This window comes from Jaculus jaculus, chromosome 1 (genome assembly GCF_020740685.1).
Source record: "Jaculus jaculus isolate mJacJac1 chromosome 1, mJacJac1.mat.Y.cur, whole genome shotgun sequence".
NCBI lineage: Eukaryota > Metazoa > Chordata > Mammalia > Rodentia > Dipodidae > Jaculus > Jaculus jaculus.
The window spans coordinates 243,890,518-243,908,869 of record NC_059102.1 but is presented as its reverse complement, the minus strand read 5'-3'; the positions used below and the strand labels follow the sequence as shown (position 1 = coordinate 243,908,869).

Below are 18,352 nucleotides of genomic sequence, written 5' to 3'. Positions count from 1 at the left end.
TTCCTGAAGTAGGGTCTTATTCCAGCCCAGGCTGACCCGAACTCACTCTGTAGTCACAGGGTGGCCTCGTACTCACTGTGATCCTCCTACCTCTGCCTCCTGAGTGCTGGGACTAAAGGTGTGCGCCACCACACCCAGCTGGGGTGGCTGGGCTCTTACATGCAATCTATCAGCACACTCTACCAAAGAGACTAGGGGCCCTTGATTTTTGATTTTTTTTTTTTTTCCTTTTTTGAGACCAAGTTCTTGTGTAGCTCAGGCTGACCTCAAATTCACTGTGTAGCTAAAAATAACCTGGAACTTCTAATGTTCTTGCCTTCAAACAACAAAGTGGTAATGGGATTCCAGGTGTGTGCCGTCACATCTTGCTTTATGTGGTGCTGGGAATCAAACCCAGGCCTTCTTGCATAGTAGGCAAGGGCTCTGGCGACTGAGCTATATCCCCGGCCCCTGGAGTGTTGATAAGCCAGAGTTCTCAGCCACCCGAGTGTTGGCTGGTGGGGGAAGACCTGATCTGGAGGAGCAGTTTTGTCAGAGGCACCAGAAAGGAGGACAGGTGGAAGAGATTGTGATCACCTGGGCCCTTTCTCCATCCTCTGTGTTCTACTGCCAGGGAGAAGCACTGGGATTTGGGTAGTAGAGGGCATTGCCTGACAGCCACGCTAGCAGCAGCTTGCAGGCCGGGCCGCTCTGGTTTCTGTTCAGGGGTCACCAAGAGCCCATCTCCAGGGCTGAAGACCGTGTGGCAGACCTCTGCAGACGGACGGGTCCACCACAGACCTCAGTGTTTTGCTGCTGGTCTGGTGACTCACTCTGGGAAAATTGTAGCAAGCCCCATTTTTGGAGAAACCAGGAAATCTCTGGAGAGACAAGTCACTTTAGTGCTCTATTCTCCAAAAGTCCTGCTGACCCCTTCTGCATCCTCATCGGCCCCCAGCAAAGATGAACACCCAAGCACGTTGGGAAAACATGGTCAAGGTCTACTTTAAGCTTTTTGTCCCAGAGTGCTGGGTCCCCCTTGGGTGCCGGGGTAGGGGGTGGAGGGGCAGGAGGAACATTTTGTCCTCTCGCTGCTGCCGAGAGCTGTGAGTAGGCGCCCTGGCCCCCATCCAGTTACCTCCTGCCTTCTCTAAACAGAAGAGGCTGCAGTCGCCTAATCGGGACCAGCTCCGCTAGTGTTTGGCCTCTGCAGCGCTGCTGGGTCTCGTGCTCAGAGGGCCTGGGCAAAGTCTTGATTCTTTTTTTTTTTCTTCTTTTGTCTGTTTTTATATGGTTCTGACGAGTGAAATCAGGGTCTTGGCAAATACTCTTCCTCTGAGCTATATCCCAAGCTCAAAACTCTTGATTCTTTTTCATTTAAAAAAAAACATTTTCTTTACTTGCAAGCAGAGAGATACAGGCAGAGAAAGACAGAATGGGTACTCCAGGGCCTCCAGCCACTGCAAACAAATTCCAGATGCATGCGCCACCTTGCACATCTGGCTTACATGGGTCCTGGGCAATCGAACCTGGGTCCTTAGGCTTTGTAGGCAAGTGCCTTAACCACTGAGTCATCTCTCTAGCCCCGTGATTCTTTTTCCTTCCTTTCTCTTTTTTAAGTAAGTTGTATCTCAGACAACCCTTCTGGCTCTGGTTATGTCCTATAAAATCATCCTTTTTTGCCAAGCGTGGTGGTGGACACCTTTAATCCCAGCACTCAGGAGGCAGAGGTAGGAGAATTGCCATGAGTTTGAGGCCACCCTGAGACAACATAGTGAATTCCAGGTCAGCCTGGGCTATAGTGAGACCCTACCTCAAAAAACAAAACAAAACAAACAAAAATCCTTTCTCTATGCATGCCCATAAATACCTTAGTTTGTTCAGATCTTCTCCCTGAGGCTACTCTCCTCCTCAACACTAGAAAAGTTTATCTGTTACACTAAATCCAACAGTTCACCTGACCAGAACTTTCTGGATTCTGGTTTTATGTTTAAAAGTTTACTGTTGGGCTGGAGAGATGGCTTAGCGGTTAAGCGCTTGCCTGTGAAGCCTAAGGACCCCGGTTCGAGGCTCGGTTCCCCAGGTCCCACGTTAGCCAGATGCACAAGGGGGCGCACGCGTCTGGAGTTCGTTTGCAGAGGCTGGAAGCCCTGGCACGCCCATTCTCTCTCTCTCCCTCTATCTGTCTTTCTCTCTGTGTCTGTCGCTCTCAAATAAATAATAAAAAATTAAAAATTAAAAAAAAAAAGTTTACTGTCCCTCTCAGCTTCAGATAGTCTGTGAATCTGGTACATTGTTTTCTAGGCAGGGTGCAGGGCAGAGCTTCCTAACACCCTAATAGAAACCTCAGGAAGCCACCACTCAGTGCACCCTTCCAACCCACACCCTTCCAAGTTCCTGTGAAGAGACCTTTTCAGTGTCTCCCTGAAGCCTCCAGAGGGCCATGAAGGAGGAGGCAATGTGTCTACTTCAGTACCACCTCCACTTACCACTGTCTCTTCCTGGGGAGCTTTACCCCAGAAAAATAAGCCTTGAGTCACCATGGCCCAGTCTCCAGTTCTGGAAAATTCCTTCTTTCAGACATTATAGTCCCTAAGTGCAGCTCCCTTCCAGTGGCTGAGGCCCTCAGAGACAGATGTTCTCTAGGCAATAGGAATTTGCCCTGTTAGCTGGGATCTTACCCTCTGAGCCACAGGAGAGATGGTTAAAGCTGGGAACAGCCAAACATTAAGCTGAGTCTGTGAGCTTCAGGACAGGTAGGAGTGGGTCGTCTCAGTGCACTGGGTTAGACAAAGGAAGTCCAGAGTCAGGGGGAAAAGAGGCAGCAAACAAGCCACCAGGCCATTATTACCTAGGATGCCAAGTGACCATGACACAGTGCAAGTACATAGAGGTGACCTGCTTCAGGGGAGGCCATGTGGGACTTGAGGCAGGAGAAAGAACCTTCCCAACAGAGGAAACAATAGGCAAAAGCAAGTAGTTTACTGGAGCATCCGGGGATGGTGGAGAAGTTCTGTCTGACTGCAGCGGACAGAGGTGGTGGGGGTGGATAGCAAGGCCAGAACTGTACGTTGGAGCCAGATCACACCAGACCTTGCACATCATGCAAGGTGGGCTTTACTTCATGGGTCTGGAGAAAAGATTCTTTTCTCTCCACTCTGTCTTTCCTTCCTTCCTTTTTTGTCTTATTTTGGTTTTTCTTTGTTGTTTTGAGATAGGATTTTGCTATGTCACCCTGGCTTGCTTGAAATTCTCTATGTAGATCAGGCTGGCTTCAAGCTTGCAGCAATCTTCCTGCTAGGATTAACAACACTGGACACCATGCTCATCTTGCATACAAACGTGTGTGTGTGTGTGTGTGTGTGTGTGTGTGTGTGTGTGTGTGTTTTGAGGTAGAGTCTCACTCCAGCCCAGGCTGACCTAGAACTCACTATGTAGTCTCAGGCTCTCCTTAAACTCACAACAATCCTCCTACCTCTGCCTCCCGAGTGCTGGGATTAAAGGTGTGTGCCACCACGCCCTGCATATGTAAACTCTTAGCAGAGCCTGGCGTGGTGGCGCACGCCTTTAATCCCAGCACTCAGGAGGCAGAGGTAGGAGGATCGCTGTGAGTTGGAGGTCAGCCTGGGACTACAGAGTGAGATCCAGGTCAGCCTGGGCTAGAGTGAAACGCTACCTCAAAAAACAAAACAAAATAAAGCAAAAACTCTAACAGAAATAACAATCAGATTTGCATTTTAGAGAAGTAGCACTGGCAGCTATTTAGAGAATGAAGTTAGGGGGAACTACAGAGAAGATCTCTTGCTGAAAGGTTACTGGGGCAGTCCTGGCAGGAAGCTGGGAGATGCGGGACCAAGGTGAGCAGTGAGCACTTAGGGAGGAGAAGCATTCTATAGATGCTTCTGGAGTACAGCTGGTAAGACACAGTCAAGCTGGGAACACTAAGGAAGAGAGGAGGATGACGCCAAGCTTTCCAATTTGGTTGCCTGGGTGACGGGGGATACGGAGGAGAGGTGAACATGCCCATGGACACGGTGGATTGTTCTGCTCATGACGAAGATTAAGTGCCTAACACGTGGGTATTCACAAGGAGCTGAGGCTGAGGAAAGAGAGCTGGGCCTGAGTTGAGCGACAGGGGATCCCTTGTGTGTAAGTGGCAATGGAAACCACATGTAAGTGACCCTGCACAGTGAACCTTCAGGACGAGGAGATTTAAAGATGACAAGGGAATGGCCATATTATTTGACAAAAGGAAACACATATGCTTTGAGATTAACAAAATCACAATGTGATATACTTCACACCCATTAGGTATATATAATAAAACAAGTAAGTGTAATAATGACATAAGAAAACTAGAATATTCATACTTTGGTGGTAAAAATATAATGATGCAGCCATGTTGGGAAGCAGGCTGGCAGCTCCACAGAACATTGAAAACAAGTTACCATATGACCGACAATGCCATGCCTAGATACATGCCCACAAAACTAAATATCCGTGTCCACACAAAATCTTACATGCAAATGTTCACAGTAGCATTATTCATAATAGCCACAAATTAGAAACCATCCAACTATAAATGGATAAGCAAAATATGGCATATCCATAAAATGGAAAAATAGTCATCCATAAAAATATAGAACAAAGTAGCTAGGCGGGGGTGCACGCCTTTAATCCAAATGCTCAGGAGGCAGAGGTAGGAGGATTGCTGTGAGCTCGAGGCCACCCTGAGACTACAGAGAGAGTTCCAGGTCAGCCTGGGCCAGAGTGAGACCCTACTTCAGAAAACCAAAAAAGAAAAAAAAAGAAAGGAAGGAAGGAAGGAAGGAAGGAAGGAAAAAAGGAAGAGAAAGGAAGAAAGAACAAAGAAAGAAAGAGTTGGAGAGATGGCTTAGCAGTTATAGGTGCTTGCTTGCAAAGCCTCATGACTTGGATTTAGTTCTCTAGTGCTCATATAAAGCCAGATACACAAAGTGACCCATGCATCCTCAGTTTGCAGAAGTCCTATTTGTGTCCATTCTCTTTCTCAAATAAATAAATAAATTTTAAAAATTGGGGCCTGGAGAGGTGGCTTAGTGGTTAAGGTGCCTGCCTATAAAGCCCAAGGACCCAGGTACAATTTCCCAGTCTCGATGTAAGCCAGATGCACAATGTGGTGCATGGGTCTGGAGTTTGTTTGCAATGGCTAGAGACTGTGGCATACCCATTCTCTCTTTTTCTTTCTCTATCTATATGCCTTTTTTTTCTCTCTCTCTCAAATAAATAAATAAAATTAAAATTAAAAGATAGATAGAAAAAGAAAAAGAGAAAATGGGCATGCCAGAGCCTTCAGCCACTGCAAACGAACTCCAGACACATGTGCCACCTTGAGCACGGGTCCTGAGGAATTGAACCTGAGTCCTTTGGCTTTGCAGATAAGTGACTTAACCACTAAGCCATTGCGCCAGCCCAAAATGGGAATTTTTTAAAAGAACAATTTACTATTCCAAACTATCTATGGATGAAACTTGAAACTTGAAAACAGATAATTTAAAGAAAACAGACTCCATATAAGATTCTACTTATAGGAAATATTCATAATAAAAAATCCAAAGAGGCAAAAACATATTCATTTTCCAGGAACTGTGGGAGAGGAGATAAGCAGTGGCTGCTAGTGGACACAGGGTTCTGGGGAGGTATTGAACATATCCTGAAATTAGGTAGTGGTATTGATTGTGCAATTTTGTGAACACAGTAAAATCCATTAAACTGTACAATCTAAAAGGGTAAATTTAAGCCGGGCGTGGTGGCGCACGCCTTTAATCCCAGCACTTGGGAGGCAGAGGTAGGAGGATCGCCATGAATTCAAGGCCACCCTGAGACTCTATAGTGAATTCCAGGTCAGCCTGGGCTAGAGTGAAACCTTACCTCAAAAAACCAAAAAAAAAAAAAAAGGGTAAATTTTATGGTATTTGGATTATACATAAATTTAAAAGTAAAGAAAATTGAAATAAATCTTGGCTTTGAATAAATAAAAACGACACAAAAATTATATTTAACAAAATCAAAATCTCTCTTTTCTTTGGCTATTTTTAAATTTAAAAATATTTTATTATTATTTGAGAGAGAGAGAGAGAATGGGTATGCCAGCGCTGCTAGCCACTGCAAACAAACTCCAGACACATGTGCCACCTTGGGCACCCAGCTTAACATGGGTCCTGGGGAATCGAACCTGGATCTTTGGCTTTGTAGGCAAGTGCCTTAACTTCTAAAACATCTGTCCAGCCCTACTTAAAAAAATTTTTTTTAGCCAGCGCTTGAGAGGCAGAGGTAAGGTGATCACTATGAGTCTGAGGCCAGCCTGAGATTACATACTGAATTCCAGGTCAGGCTGGGATAGAGTGACACCCTACCTCAAAAAGACCAAAAAACAAACAAACAAAAAAATAGCACTCTGGAGGCAGGGGTAGGAGGATTGCCAAAAGTTTGAGGCCGTCCAGAGACTACGTTGTGAATTCCAGGTCAGACTGAGCTAGGGTGAGACCCTACCTCAGAAAATCAAAACAGAATTTTTTTATTTGTATGTGTATATGGGCATGACAAATGATTGTTACAAATGAATATCAAATGATTGTGTCTTACTTATTTATGTATTTTTGATTTTTTTCTAGGTAAGGTCTCTTGCTCTAGCCAGTATAGTGGCGCATGTCTTTAATCCCAGCGCTCGGGAGGCAGAGGTAGGAAGATTGCTGAGTCCGAGGCCAGCCCGAGACAACACAGTGAATTCCAGGTCAGCCTGAGCTAGAGTGAGACCCTACCTCAAAACAACAACAACAAAAAACAAACAAACAAACAAAAAAACAAAAAAAGCCCTGCCAGTACAAAACCTTTGTTTTGGGTCTTTTGTTAAGGAGAAGCAGAAAAGAAAACAATGTAGGAACTGGAGAGATGCCTCAAGGGCTAAAGGTGCTTGCTTACAAAGCCTGCCTGCCCAGGTTCAATTCTCCAACCACCCCCATAAAGCCAGATAGGCATTCATTTGCAGTGTCAAGAAATCCTGGTGCACAATATATATTATGGACACTTTCCCATTTCTGATGACTCCCTTCTGCCTTATGGCAGAAGCTCTGCTTGCTTTCTTTCCCTTAAGTTCTATAATGAAGTCTTCCTTTTAAAAAATTTTTCTTTTGCTGGGTGTGCTGGCACACGCCTTTAATCCCAGCACTTGGGAGGCAGAGGTAGGAGGATTGTCATGAGTTCAAGGCCACACTGAGACTACATAGTGAATTCCAGGTCAGCCTGGGCTACAGTGCGACCCTACCTTGAAAAACCAAAAAACAAAAAAAAAAAAATTTATTTATTAAGGAGAAAGAAAGAGAGAGAAAGGGAGGGAGGGAGGGGGAGAATGAGTACGCCAGAGCCTCTAGCCATTGCAAAAAAAAAACTCCAGATACATGTGCATCTGCCTTACTGGGGAACTGAACCTGGGTCCTTAGGCTCGGCAGACAAGAGCATTAACTGCTAAGCCATCTCTCTAGCCCCTAATATAATCTTTCTAAGCTTCAAAAAGATCAGCACAGTCCAGAAGTATGAGCTATATATGTTACTTGAAATTTTCTAGTAGCCACATTACAAAAAATAAAATAGGTGAAATTATTTTAATAACATATTTTATATATCTGTATATATATTAAGTTTATTTTTATTGATTAGGGACAGAGAAAGAGAGAGAGAATGGGCATGTCAGGGCCTCTAGCGACTGTAAACGAACTCCAGACGCATGCACCACTTTGTGCATCTGGCATATGTGGAACCTAGAGAATCAAAAACCTGGGCCTTTAGACTTCGCAGGCAAGTGCCTTAACCCCTAAGCCATCTCTCCAGCTCCAATAACACACTTTGAACCCATTCAAATGATTATTATTTTTCAATGTGTAATCAAAATGAAATATTTAACAGAATATTTTCTTGTTAGACTTTTTAGATCAGATGTGAATTTTACAGTTGAGCACATCTCAACCAGACTAGACCCGTATTGAGTGCTCTGTGGCCACATGTGGCTCGATGGGGCACTGCAAACCTAGGATGGCTATTACTTCTTTTGGAGGCTGATTTTTTCCCCCATGTTTACTTCTGATTGCAGTGAGCCACAAAAACCCTAGGCGTGTATCGTTAGCTCCAGGGTCCTTAGGAAAAGGCAAGCTAGGGGGACCATGGCTTCTCACAGAAGCAGGCTTGGGGAGAAGAGCCTCAAGGGAGACGGGGGCTGCTGCTTTAAAGAGGGGACAAGAGCTGAGTGAGTGTCTGGGCTATGCAATGAGAGTTAGGGTGAGGAGAGCAGCCAGGACCTCAAGCTTCTGAAGTGCTGGCGGGCTAAGGACTAATCCAGAATGGTCACAGTGCTGCCAGGCAGCCGTGCTCCGGGATCTGTCTGAGGGCTGCGTAGTGCCCTCTTGGAGCGCGGTGGGTTTTCAGGTTATGCCCAGGGCCGGAGCTGCTGGTCAAGGCAGTCGCCAGGACTGAGCAGTTCCTAGCCTGGAATAGGACACACATTGTGTCCCTTACAAATGACAATGAACTAATGAACCTGCTATTCTAATGGAGGGAAAGACTGTGTGGTGCAAGACCTTCATGAGAGGAGGAGGAGGGCGACATCAGTATAGAAGAGAGACTAACTGGAAAGAAGGTGGGTTTCAATGGAGGGTGAATTTGAGAGGGGGAGAACGAGAGTGTGGGAGGGAATTATCATGGTCTATTGTCGATACTTATGGAAGCTGTCAATAAAAAGAAAAGATTATGGGGCTGGAGAGATGGCTCAGCAGCTAAGGTACTTGTCTGCAAAGTCTAATGAGCCAGCTTTTATTCCACACTACCCACATAAATCAAATGCACAAATGGTGCATGCATCTGGAGTTTGTCTGCAGCGGCTGGTGCACCCATTCTCTCGTTCTGTTTCCCTGTCTATCTGTCTGTCTCTGCTTATAAATAAAGAAAAAAAAAATTTAAGAGTGTATGGTGGTTTGAATATAAATGTGTATGTCCCCCATAGCCTGAAGTGTTTTTATTTTGGTTTGGTTTGGTTTTGGGTTTTTTTTTTCAAGGTAGGGTCCCACTCTAGCCCAGGCTAACCTGGAATTCACCTTGTGTCCTAAGGTAGCCTCAAATTCATGGTGATCCACAATGCCTGGCCAAGGTATTACAAAATAAAAAGATTTATTTTTATTTTAGGGGACTGGAGAAATGGCTTAGCAGTTAAGGCTTTTGCCTGTGAAGCCAAAAGACCCAGGACCCATGTAAACCAGATACAAGCAGTGCATGTATCTGGAGTTCATTTGCAGTGGCTAGAGGCTCTGGAGTGTCCATTCTCTCTCTCCCTCTCTCTCTCTCTCTCTCTCTCTCTCTCTCTCTCTCTCTCTCTGCTTGCAAATAAATAAATAAATTCTTTTAGAAAAGATTTATTTTTATTTTATTTATTAGAGACAGGAAGAGGGAGACACACACATGCACATACAGAGAGAGAGAGAATGGGTGCACCAGGGCTTCTAGCCACTGCAAATGAACTCCAGACATATGCACCACCATGTGCACCTGGTTTATGTGGGACCTAGAGAACTTTGCAGGCAAGCACCTTAACCACTAAGCCATCTCTCCAGCCCCAGCCAAGGCATTTTTGATTAAGCATCCTTCTTGGTGTGTACAGAGCCAGCTTGGGCTCTGGCTGTTGGATCTGTCTCTCTCTGTTACGGATGTATGCTGAAGTGAGTCAGTTTCTTTCGGCCACGGTGATGCTGCCTCTGGAGTCCATAAGCCTGAAAGAAACCCTTTTCTCTCACAAGCTGCTTCTGGTTGGGTGTTTGTCCCAGCAAGTTTTTTTCCTACTAAGTTACATAGTAAATTTCCTACCAGTTGTTTTTCCTACTAAGTTACATAGTAAATTCCAGGTCAACCTGGGGTAGAGCAAGACCCTACCTCAAAAAACAAAACAAAACAAAACAAAATGTCTTTGGCCAGGCGTGGTGGCACACTGTTAATCCCAGCACTTGGAAATGAGAGGTAGGAGAATCACTGTGAGTTTTAGGCCAGCCTGAGACTACATAGTTAATTCCAGTTCAGCCCAGACTACAGTGAGACCATACCTCAAAAAGCAAACAAACAAAAAGTCTTTATGCTAGGAAGGTGGTTCAATGGGTTGATAAAATGCTTGCCACACAAGCATGAGGACCTGAATTTGATCCCCAGAACCCAAGTTAAAATATACAAATACAGGGAAGGGGCTGGAGAGATGGCTTAGCCATGAAGGCACTAACCTGTGAAGCCTAAGGGCCAAGGTTTGATTCCCCAGTACCCACATAAGCCAGATGCACAAGGTGGTGCATGTGTCTAGAGTTTGTTTACAGTGGTTAGAGGCCCCAACATGCCCATTCTCTCTCTCTCTCATAAATAAATAAATAAGTATGCAGGGAAGATGGCTCAGTGGTTGACATGCTTCCTTGCAAGGCCTTTTGGCCCAAGTTCAATTCCCAACCCACTTACATCGGCAAAAAGTGGCATAAGCATCTAGTATAGTGACAAGAGACACACACCACACACACACACACCACACACACACACACACACACACACACACACACACACACCACACACACACACACCACACACACACATACACACCACACATACACACACACATACACAAGAAAAGACGTCAATAAATAAAACTTTAAAAAATATATAAGTGGGCTGGAGAGATGGCTTAGCAGTTAAGGTGTTTGCCTGAAAAACCAAAGGACCTCGGTTTGATTCCCCAGGACCCACGTTAGCCAGATGTACAAGGGGGCACATGCGTCTAGAGTTCGTTTGCAGTGGCTGGAGGCCCTGGCATGCCCATTCTCTCTCTCCTCTGTATGTATCTGCCTCTTTCCCTCTCTCAAATAAGTAAATAAAATTTTAAAAAATATAAAAGTGCCAGGCTTGGGCCAAGGAGATGGCTCAGCAGTTAAAGGCACTTGCTTGCAAAGCCTGACAGCCTGGGTTTGATTCCCCAGTATCTACATAAAGCCAGATGCATGAAGAGGCTAGTGTGTCTGGAGTTCATTTCCAGTGGCAACTAGGCCCTGGTGTGCCTATTCTCTCTCTCTGCTTGAAAATCAATAAATTAAATAATGAGGAAAAAGAAGTGTTTCTTTGCAAAGCCTTCTGGCCCAGGTACAATTCCCAAGCCACTTACATCAGCAAAAAGTGGCATAAACATCTAGTGCAGTGACAAGATGCTTTGGTGCATGTGTGCACACACACACAAATATATAAATAAATACATATAATATAAATATAATATAAAGATACAAATATATTTAAATATAAACATAAAATTTAAATATAAGTAAATATATGCAAATGTACAAATAAGTAAATAATACTTGACAAATATAAAAATACTAAGCTGGGCATGGTGGCCTTTGATCCCAGCACTCAGGAGGCAGAGGTAGGAGGATCACCGAGAGTTCGAGGCCACCCTGAGACTACATAGTGAATTCCAGATCAGCCTGGGATAGAGTGAGACCATACCTTGAAAATCCAAAATAAATAAATTACTTAATTAAAATGCCAGACTTGGGCTGAGGAGATGGTTAAGTGGTTAAAGTCACTTGCTTACAAAGCCTGCTGGTCTTCATTTGAATTCCCAATGCCCACATAAAACCAAATGCACAAAGTGGAGCATGTATCTGGAGTTCATTTTCAGTGTCAAGAGGCTCTGGCATTCCCATTCTCTCTCTCTCTCTCTCTCTCTCTTTCTCTCATCTGCTCACAAATTTAAAAAAATAATAAATTGCCCAGTGTGGTGGCCTACGCCTTTAATCCCAGAACTTGAGAGGCAGAGGAAAGAAGATTGCTATGAGTTCAAGGCCAGCCTAAGACTACATAGTACATTCCAGGTCAGCCTGAGCTAGAGCAAAACCCCATCTTGTAAATAAATAAATAAAAATTGGGGGCTGGAGAGATGGTTTAGCAGTTAAGGCGCTTGCCTGGAAAGCCTAAGGACTCATGTTCTACTCTCCAGGTCCCATGTAAGCCAGACGCACGGTGACACAAGCACACAATGTCACTCATGCGCACAAGGGGACACACGTGTCTGGAGTTTGATGCAGTGGCTGGAGGCCTTGGTATGCCAATTCTTTCTCTCTCACATAAAAATGGGGGGTGGTGGAGAGATGGCTTATGATCTGGAGAGATGGCTTAGCTATTGGGGTACTTGCCTGCAAAGCCAAAAGACCCAGGTTCAATTACCTAGGACCCACATAGGCCAGATGCACAGATGACACATGTGTCTGGAGTTTGCCTGCACTGGCTATAGGCCCTGGCTTGCCCATTCTCTCTCTCTCTCTCCACCTCTTTTTTTGATGTCTCTCTCAAATAAATAAGTTTTAAAAAAAAAAGCCAGTCTGTTGGGCTTATCTCAAAAAAAAAAAAAAAAAAAAAGGGGCTGGAGAGATGGCTTAGCAGATAAGGCATTTGCCTGCAAAGCCAAAGGACCCTGGTTCAATTCTCCATAAGCCAGATGAACAAGGGCACATGTGTCTGGAGGTTGTTTGCAGTAGCTAGAGGCCCTGGCATGCCCAATCTCTCTCTCTCTTTCTGTCTCTTTCTCTCAAATAGATAATTTAAAAATAAATAAATAAATAAAAGTAGATGGGGCCTGGGAAGGTGACTCAGCAATTAAAGGCACTTGTAAGCTTGCTTGTAAGCCTACTGGCTGCAATTCAGTTACTCAGCACCCATGGAAAGCTGGAAGCAAAGTGGCATAGCCACACATGTGTGATCCCAACATGCCTATGGCAATGGGAGGTGGAGCCAGAACAATCCAGAAGCTTGCAGACCAGCGAGACTGGGGCACACACAGCAGCAAAAATAAGGGAGGCCCTGCCTCAAAAAGAAGGTGAAAGGAGAGGACAACGTGCTCATACACATGCATCATGCATGCCCAGACACACACAAGGATGTGATGATCATGATGCAGGCCTGGAGAGCTGGCTCAGTGGCTAAGACGCTTGCCTGCAAAGCCAAAGGACTCAGGTTCAGTTCCCCAGTACCCACATAAAGCCAGCTGCACAAGCTGGCACATGTGTCTGGAGTTCCTTTGCAGTAGCTAGAGGCCCTTGCATACCCATTCTCTATCTCTATCTCTCTCAAATAAATAAAACATGTAAGCCGGGCGTGGTGGTGCACGCCCTTAATCCCAGCACTCGGGAGGCAGAGGTAGGAGGATCGCCATGAGTTCGAGGCCACCCTGAGACTCCATAGTGAATTCCAGGTCAGCCTGGGCTAGAGTGAGACCCTACCTCGAAAAACCAAAAAAAAAAAAGAAAAAAAACATGTAGATGGCCCTTCCTGAGGAAAGACACCTAAGGCTGTCCCCTGGCCTCCCCATGATTACACACACAAGCACACGTGAATGCACACCCACACATACGTACACTCACAAGCAATGACTTCAAGGTAGGACCTCCTTTGGAAGCAGGAGGATGGACTAGTTGATCTTCCATCTTGAAACTTCCAAGGCTGGAGCCTAGATGTTTTTGTTTCGTTTTGCAGTGCTGAAGATCAAACGCAGGGACTCATGTGCGAGAGGCAAGTGCTCCACCAACTGAGCTATATCTCCAGCCCATGGTGGTGGTTGATGTTTTTCATATGCATTTGCTTTTGTTTTCTGAAGGAGGTTCTCACTGTAGCTGAGTCTGGCCTGGAACTCACTTTTTAGCCCAGGCTGCCCTTGAACTTGTGGTGATCCTCCTACTTCAGCCTCCTAAGCGTTGGGGTTTTAGGCATGTGAGCCACCAGGCCCAGTAGGTTGTTTTATAAGTAACAAAACTCTTTCCTTCCAAGACATAGGAAAACTGGGTGCACCCACTCTATCCATGGCACATACAAACTGACATATCTCTAGGGAGTTGAGAGAGAAAGTGCTCTGCTTGGCAGATAGTTCAACAGCAGGAACTTGATCCTCTAAACATAATAATAATAACACACATGGCCTCATGTTTCTCCGGGCTACGGAGTGTCTGCCTTGTGAGCTGCCCATCACTCCAGCATTTCCAGTGCCCAGTGAGTCTGTCCTCTCCTTGGGGAGTTTTGTTTTGTTTCAGCCATGCAGCCTACGGCTCAGCTAGGAGAACAGTGTGCTGGTGGTTCTATTTATCAGCGAGTTTGGCTGGCTTCATCTCTCTGGGGATGGGTGCCAAAGGCCAGGGAAAGGAGCCTGTGCTGAGGCTCTGGTGATCTATCCGGGACCTTGGAAAGTGTATTTATTGGGAACCATGTAAATGTCCAAATATAGGCAAACGGTTCAACATGGCCATGATGACAGCCATTGAAAACGATTTTTAGGAAGAATTTTTAATGACGTGGGAAAATGAGTAATGTGATAGCCAAAAGAAAAAGAAAAAAAACCAGGGAGCAAACTTTATATATATACATATAAATGCATAGAGTGGTTGCAAGTACAAAGGGAAAAGTATAGAAATTATAACTGGTGGTGGGGGGGCTCCTAAGGGATAGAGAGGGGAAGGAAAGTGCAGCTTCAGAAAAGCACGTCCGTCCATGTCAGGAACAGTCCATGCAGACCTTTCTGAGCCATCAGAGCACACCACCAAGGACTAGGCGCCCATGGGGGCAGTGGCTCTGTAAGTACCACGTGGAAGGCAGCTCCCTCTTGTGCTGGGGCAGGAAGCGGGGATCCAAGGGACACATGCTTGTAGCAAGTTCTCCACAGTAGCTGTCTTGCTTTTTCTAGCTCTAGCGACAAAACTCCTGGACCTCTCCAGACACTTCAGGGAGGAATATGGATGATGGGAGCCTAAGGCCTCAGCTTGCAGTTAAGGCAAATTGCTACCTTCTTTAGGAAACCTCAGTGGCCTAAGATCGCAGGTGGACGTCACTGAGTCAGGTTGAAGTTCTGTAATCTCAGATCCCCACAGAGTTGGAAAGAGTGGACCAAAGGATGAGGGAAAATGCCATGAATTCATACTTCAGTGAAAATACGAGAATGAACTTCCAGTAACTTTAGTCCCCAGAATGTGAATTTTAGACTAATTTCACTGGTGGCCTATAGAAAATGAGGCTGGGGAGGGGAGGATAACTGCCAAATCTCCCTTCATCTGAGAATTTTAACACAAAAGCATACATTTAAGAAGTTTCAGAAGAGCATAAATAAAAACGAAATAAAACAGCGCAGGATGTGGTGATGCATGTCTTTAATCCCAGAACTCGGGAGGCAGAGGTAAAAGGATTGTTGTGAGTTGGAGGCCACCCTGAGACTACATAGTGAATTCCAGGTCAGCCTGGGCTAGAGTGAGACCCTGCCGCAAAAAAAAGAAGTAGGACTGGGGAAATGGCTTAGCAGTTAAGGTGCTTGCCTGCAAAGCCTAAGGACCCTGCTTGATTTCCTAGGACCCGTGCAAGCCAGATGCACAAGGGGTGCACGCGTCTGGAGTTTGTTTGCAGTGGCTGGAAGCCCTGATGTGCCCATTCTCTCTCTCTCCCTCTTTCTCTCTGTCACTCACAAATAAATAAATAAAAATAAACCAAAACAACTTAAAGAAGAAAAAAAAGAAGCCACAGACCCATGGAAACTTTCTAGAAAAGGTGGCAACTGAGCCAAACCTCACAAGAGAAGTAGAGTTACAGAGACCTAGCATCCCAGTTAAGGTCAATGGAACGTTCAAGGGCAGCGAGGGAGCATGACCAAGCCTGGACGCTGTGAAGAACCCATGAATGGTCTTCCACAACTGCAGCAAAGGGTAGAGGTGAAGGAGCAGGGATTAGAGGCTGAGAGCAGAAGAGGTGCCGGGTCACCAAGGGCCTTCTAAGCCATGCTAAGCAGTGTAAATTTGATCGTGGAAGTTCTGTTGAGCAACGAAGGCCTTTCTGCGGGGAGTGTCAAGAGCAAGATTTCATGTTATAATAAGGCTCTGGCGGCTGTGGGGAGGATGGATTGCAACAGAGCAAGGAGAGAAACGGGGGATCAGTTAGGAGGTCATGACTTCTAGTTGAGAAGTGATATGCGAGGATGTGAAGGTGGTAGAGCAGAGAGGAGGTGAGAGAAGAGTTGACGGGATTCTATAACCAACAACATTGGAATCTCCAGGAGAGGCTCTAAAGAGCTGGCTAATCCCCACGGTTATGACTTAGGTGTCTCCAGAGTACAGAATGCAGAAGGAAAATGTGGGTTTAGAGGTAAGGTGGGGTGACGATGATTAATTTATTTTTAGGCTGGTTGAATTTGAGACACTGAGATGTTCACGAGGCAACTGAATAATCTAGAACTCAAAATAGAGATCTAGGCCAGAGATACCCAGCGGGCATATGGGTGGTAGCTGAGTACATGGGGCCGGATGGAAGGTGCCCAGGGAGACTGCAGAGGAAGGGCACAGTGCCAGGGGACAGTGGTAGGCCGGCATTACAGGGAGGATTGCTCTCAGAAGAGATGAAGAAGGAATAGTGAGGGAGAGAGAATAGTGCCGCCACACCAAAGGAGGTGAGTGTTCTATGAACGACAGTGGTCATTGTTGACCTCACAGGCTCTTTTGTCCCAGCTTCCCCAACCCCTCTAGAGAAAGCTGGCCCCTCTGATGCGGGGATACCATGACGACCCTCTGATACTGCTTTAGAGACCTTTCTTTTTCACTTCTTTTCTTTTTTTGTTTTTGTTTTTGTTTTGTTTTGTTTTTTCAAGGTTTGGTCTCACTCTAGCCCAGGCTGACCTGGAATTCACTATGTAGTCTCAAGGTAGCCTTGAACTCACAATGATCCTCCTACCTCTGCCTCCAGAGTGCTGGGATTAAAGGTGTGCGCCACCACGCCTAACTTGGTGCCCTTTCTTTGTCAATGGCCCACTACTTTTCCAGTCTTTGCCATTTATATTTGCTATCACCTCTCCACTCTGACAGTAAGAATGACTAAGCCATAGCTTTAGAGCAGACTGTCTGATTCAAGTGTCAGCTTCCCTAATAAAATGAGGACAAGCAAACCGGGCATGGTAGTGCATGCCTTTAATCTCAGTGCTTGGGAGGCAGAGGTAGGAGGATTGCCATGAGTTCAAGGCCACCCTGAAAGTACAGAGTGAATTCCAGGTCAGCCTGGGCTAGAGGGAGATACTACCCAGAAAACAAAACCTGGGCACAAGCAGCATGTACTAGGAATAATGTTCATTACACCAAAAGTGCTCACTTTCTCATTATGAAGGCTTTGCCAATCACCTGCCCTGGTGTGCCTACAGCCCTTCAAATGGGGTCTGATCCAACCAAAAATTTTCCCAAGGGGCAAGCCAAAGCAGCTTTGTTTTATGCCATATAGTCTAACTATTAAGCTATAGTGACCTGGGCATAAGAAGTGAGGTCAGTCCACCCACAACCCAGCACACAGGCTGAAGAGAGTAAACGGGATCTTTCCTCTGGAGCACAACTGGGAAATAAGAAGTAAGTCAGGGACTGGAGAGCTGGCTTAGCAGTTAAGGCACTTGCATGCAAAGCCAAAGGACCTAGGTTCAGTTCCCCAGGACCCACGTAAGCCAGATGCTCAAGGTGGTGCACGCGTCTGGAATTTGTTTGAAGCTTCTGGGGGCTCTGGTGTGCCCATTCTCTATCTGCTGCTCTTTCTCTCTGCTTCTTTCTCTCTTTCAAATAAATAAAAATAAAATATTTAGAAAGAAAAACAAAGTAAGTCAGACTGACCCAGACTTGCCTGACTTGACATTTTTTTTCCAAAAAAAAATTATATGCACTTTATTAACCTTTTCAACTTTCATTAACCTTAGAACAAATTACAGTAAAACTTTTATTGAGTGTCATGAAAATGCTTCAACATTATGGTACTGTAGCCATTTCAGGGATCTTAATGACCTCAGCTGTCCTTAAGGCTCGTAACGTGGCATCACTATTGCCAACTGTTTCTATGCTTCTACAGAAACACATTCAGATAAGCAGATTAATTGGCTGGCTTGTTCCTGGGTTTACTGTGAATGTGCACCCTTATGATAAATCCGGGGCTGGAGAGATGGCTTAGCAGTTAAGGTGCTTGCCTTAATTAAACCCAGGTTTAATTTCCCAGTACCCATGTATGCCAGATGCACAAGGTGACACCTGTGTCTGGAGTTCGTTCGCAGCAGCTAGAGGCCTTGTCACACCTATTCTCTCTCTCTGTCTCTCTTCTCTCTCTCTCAAAAAAAATAGCTGGAGCCAAGCGTGGTGGCGCATACCTTTAGTCCCAGCACTTGGGAGGTAGGAGGATCACCAAGAGTTTGAGGCCAGCCTGACACTACATAGTGAATTCCAGGTCAGCCTGGGCTAGAGTGAGACCCTACCTTGGAAACAAAAGAAAGAAAGAAAGAAAGAAAGAA

The 18,352-nt window shown here is 45.4% G+C and overlaps 1 protein-coding gene and 1 non-coding gene across 2 annotated transcripts in view; both read right to left on the bottom strand.

Annotated features, from left to right (window-relative positions):
• Lmod1 (leiomodin 1) overlaps positions 1-18,352 on the bottom strand; it is a 62,961-nt gene that overhangs the window by 26,079 nt on the left and 18,530 nt on the right. The gene's annotated exons all lie outside the window — the stretch shown is intronic.
• Positions 17,826-17,955, bottom strand: LOC123457880. The gene has a single exon (XR_006635238.1). It is a non-coding gene; the product is annotated as a small nucleolar RNA SNORA33 (small nucleolar RNA).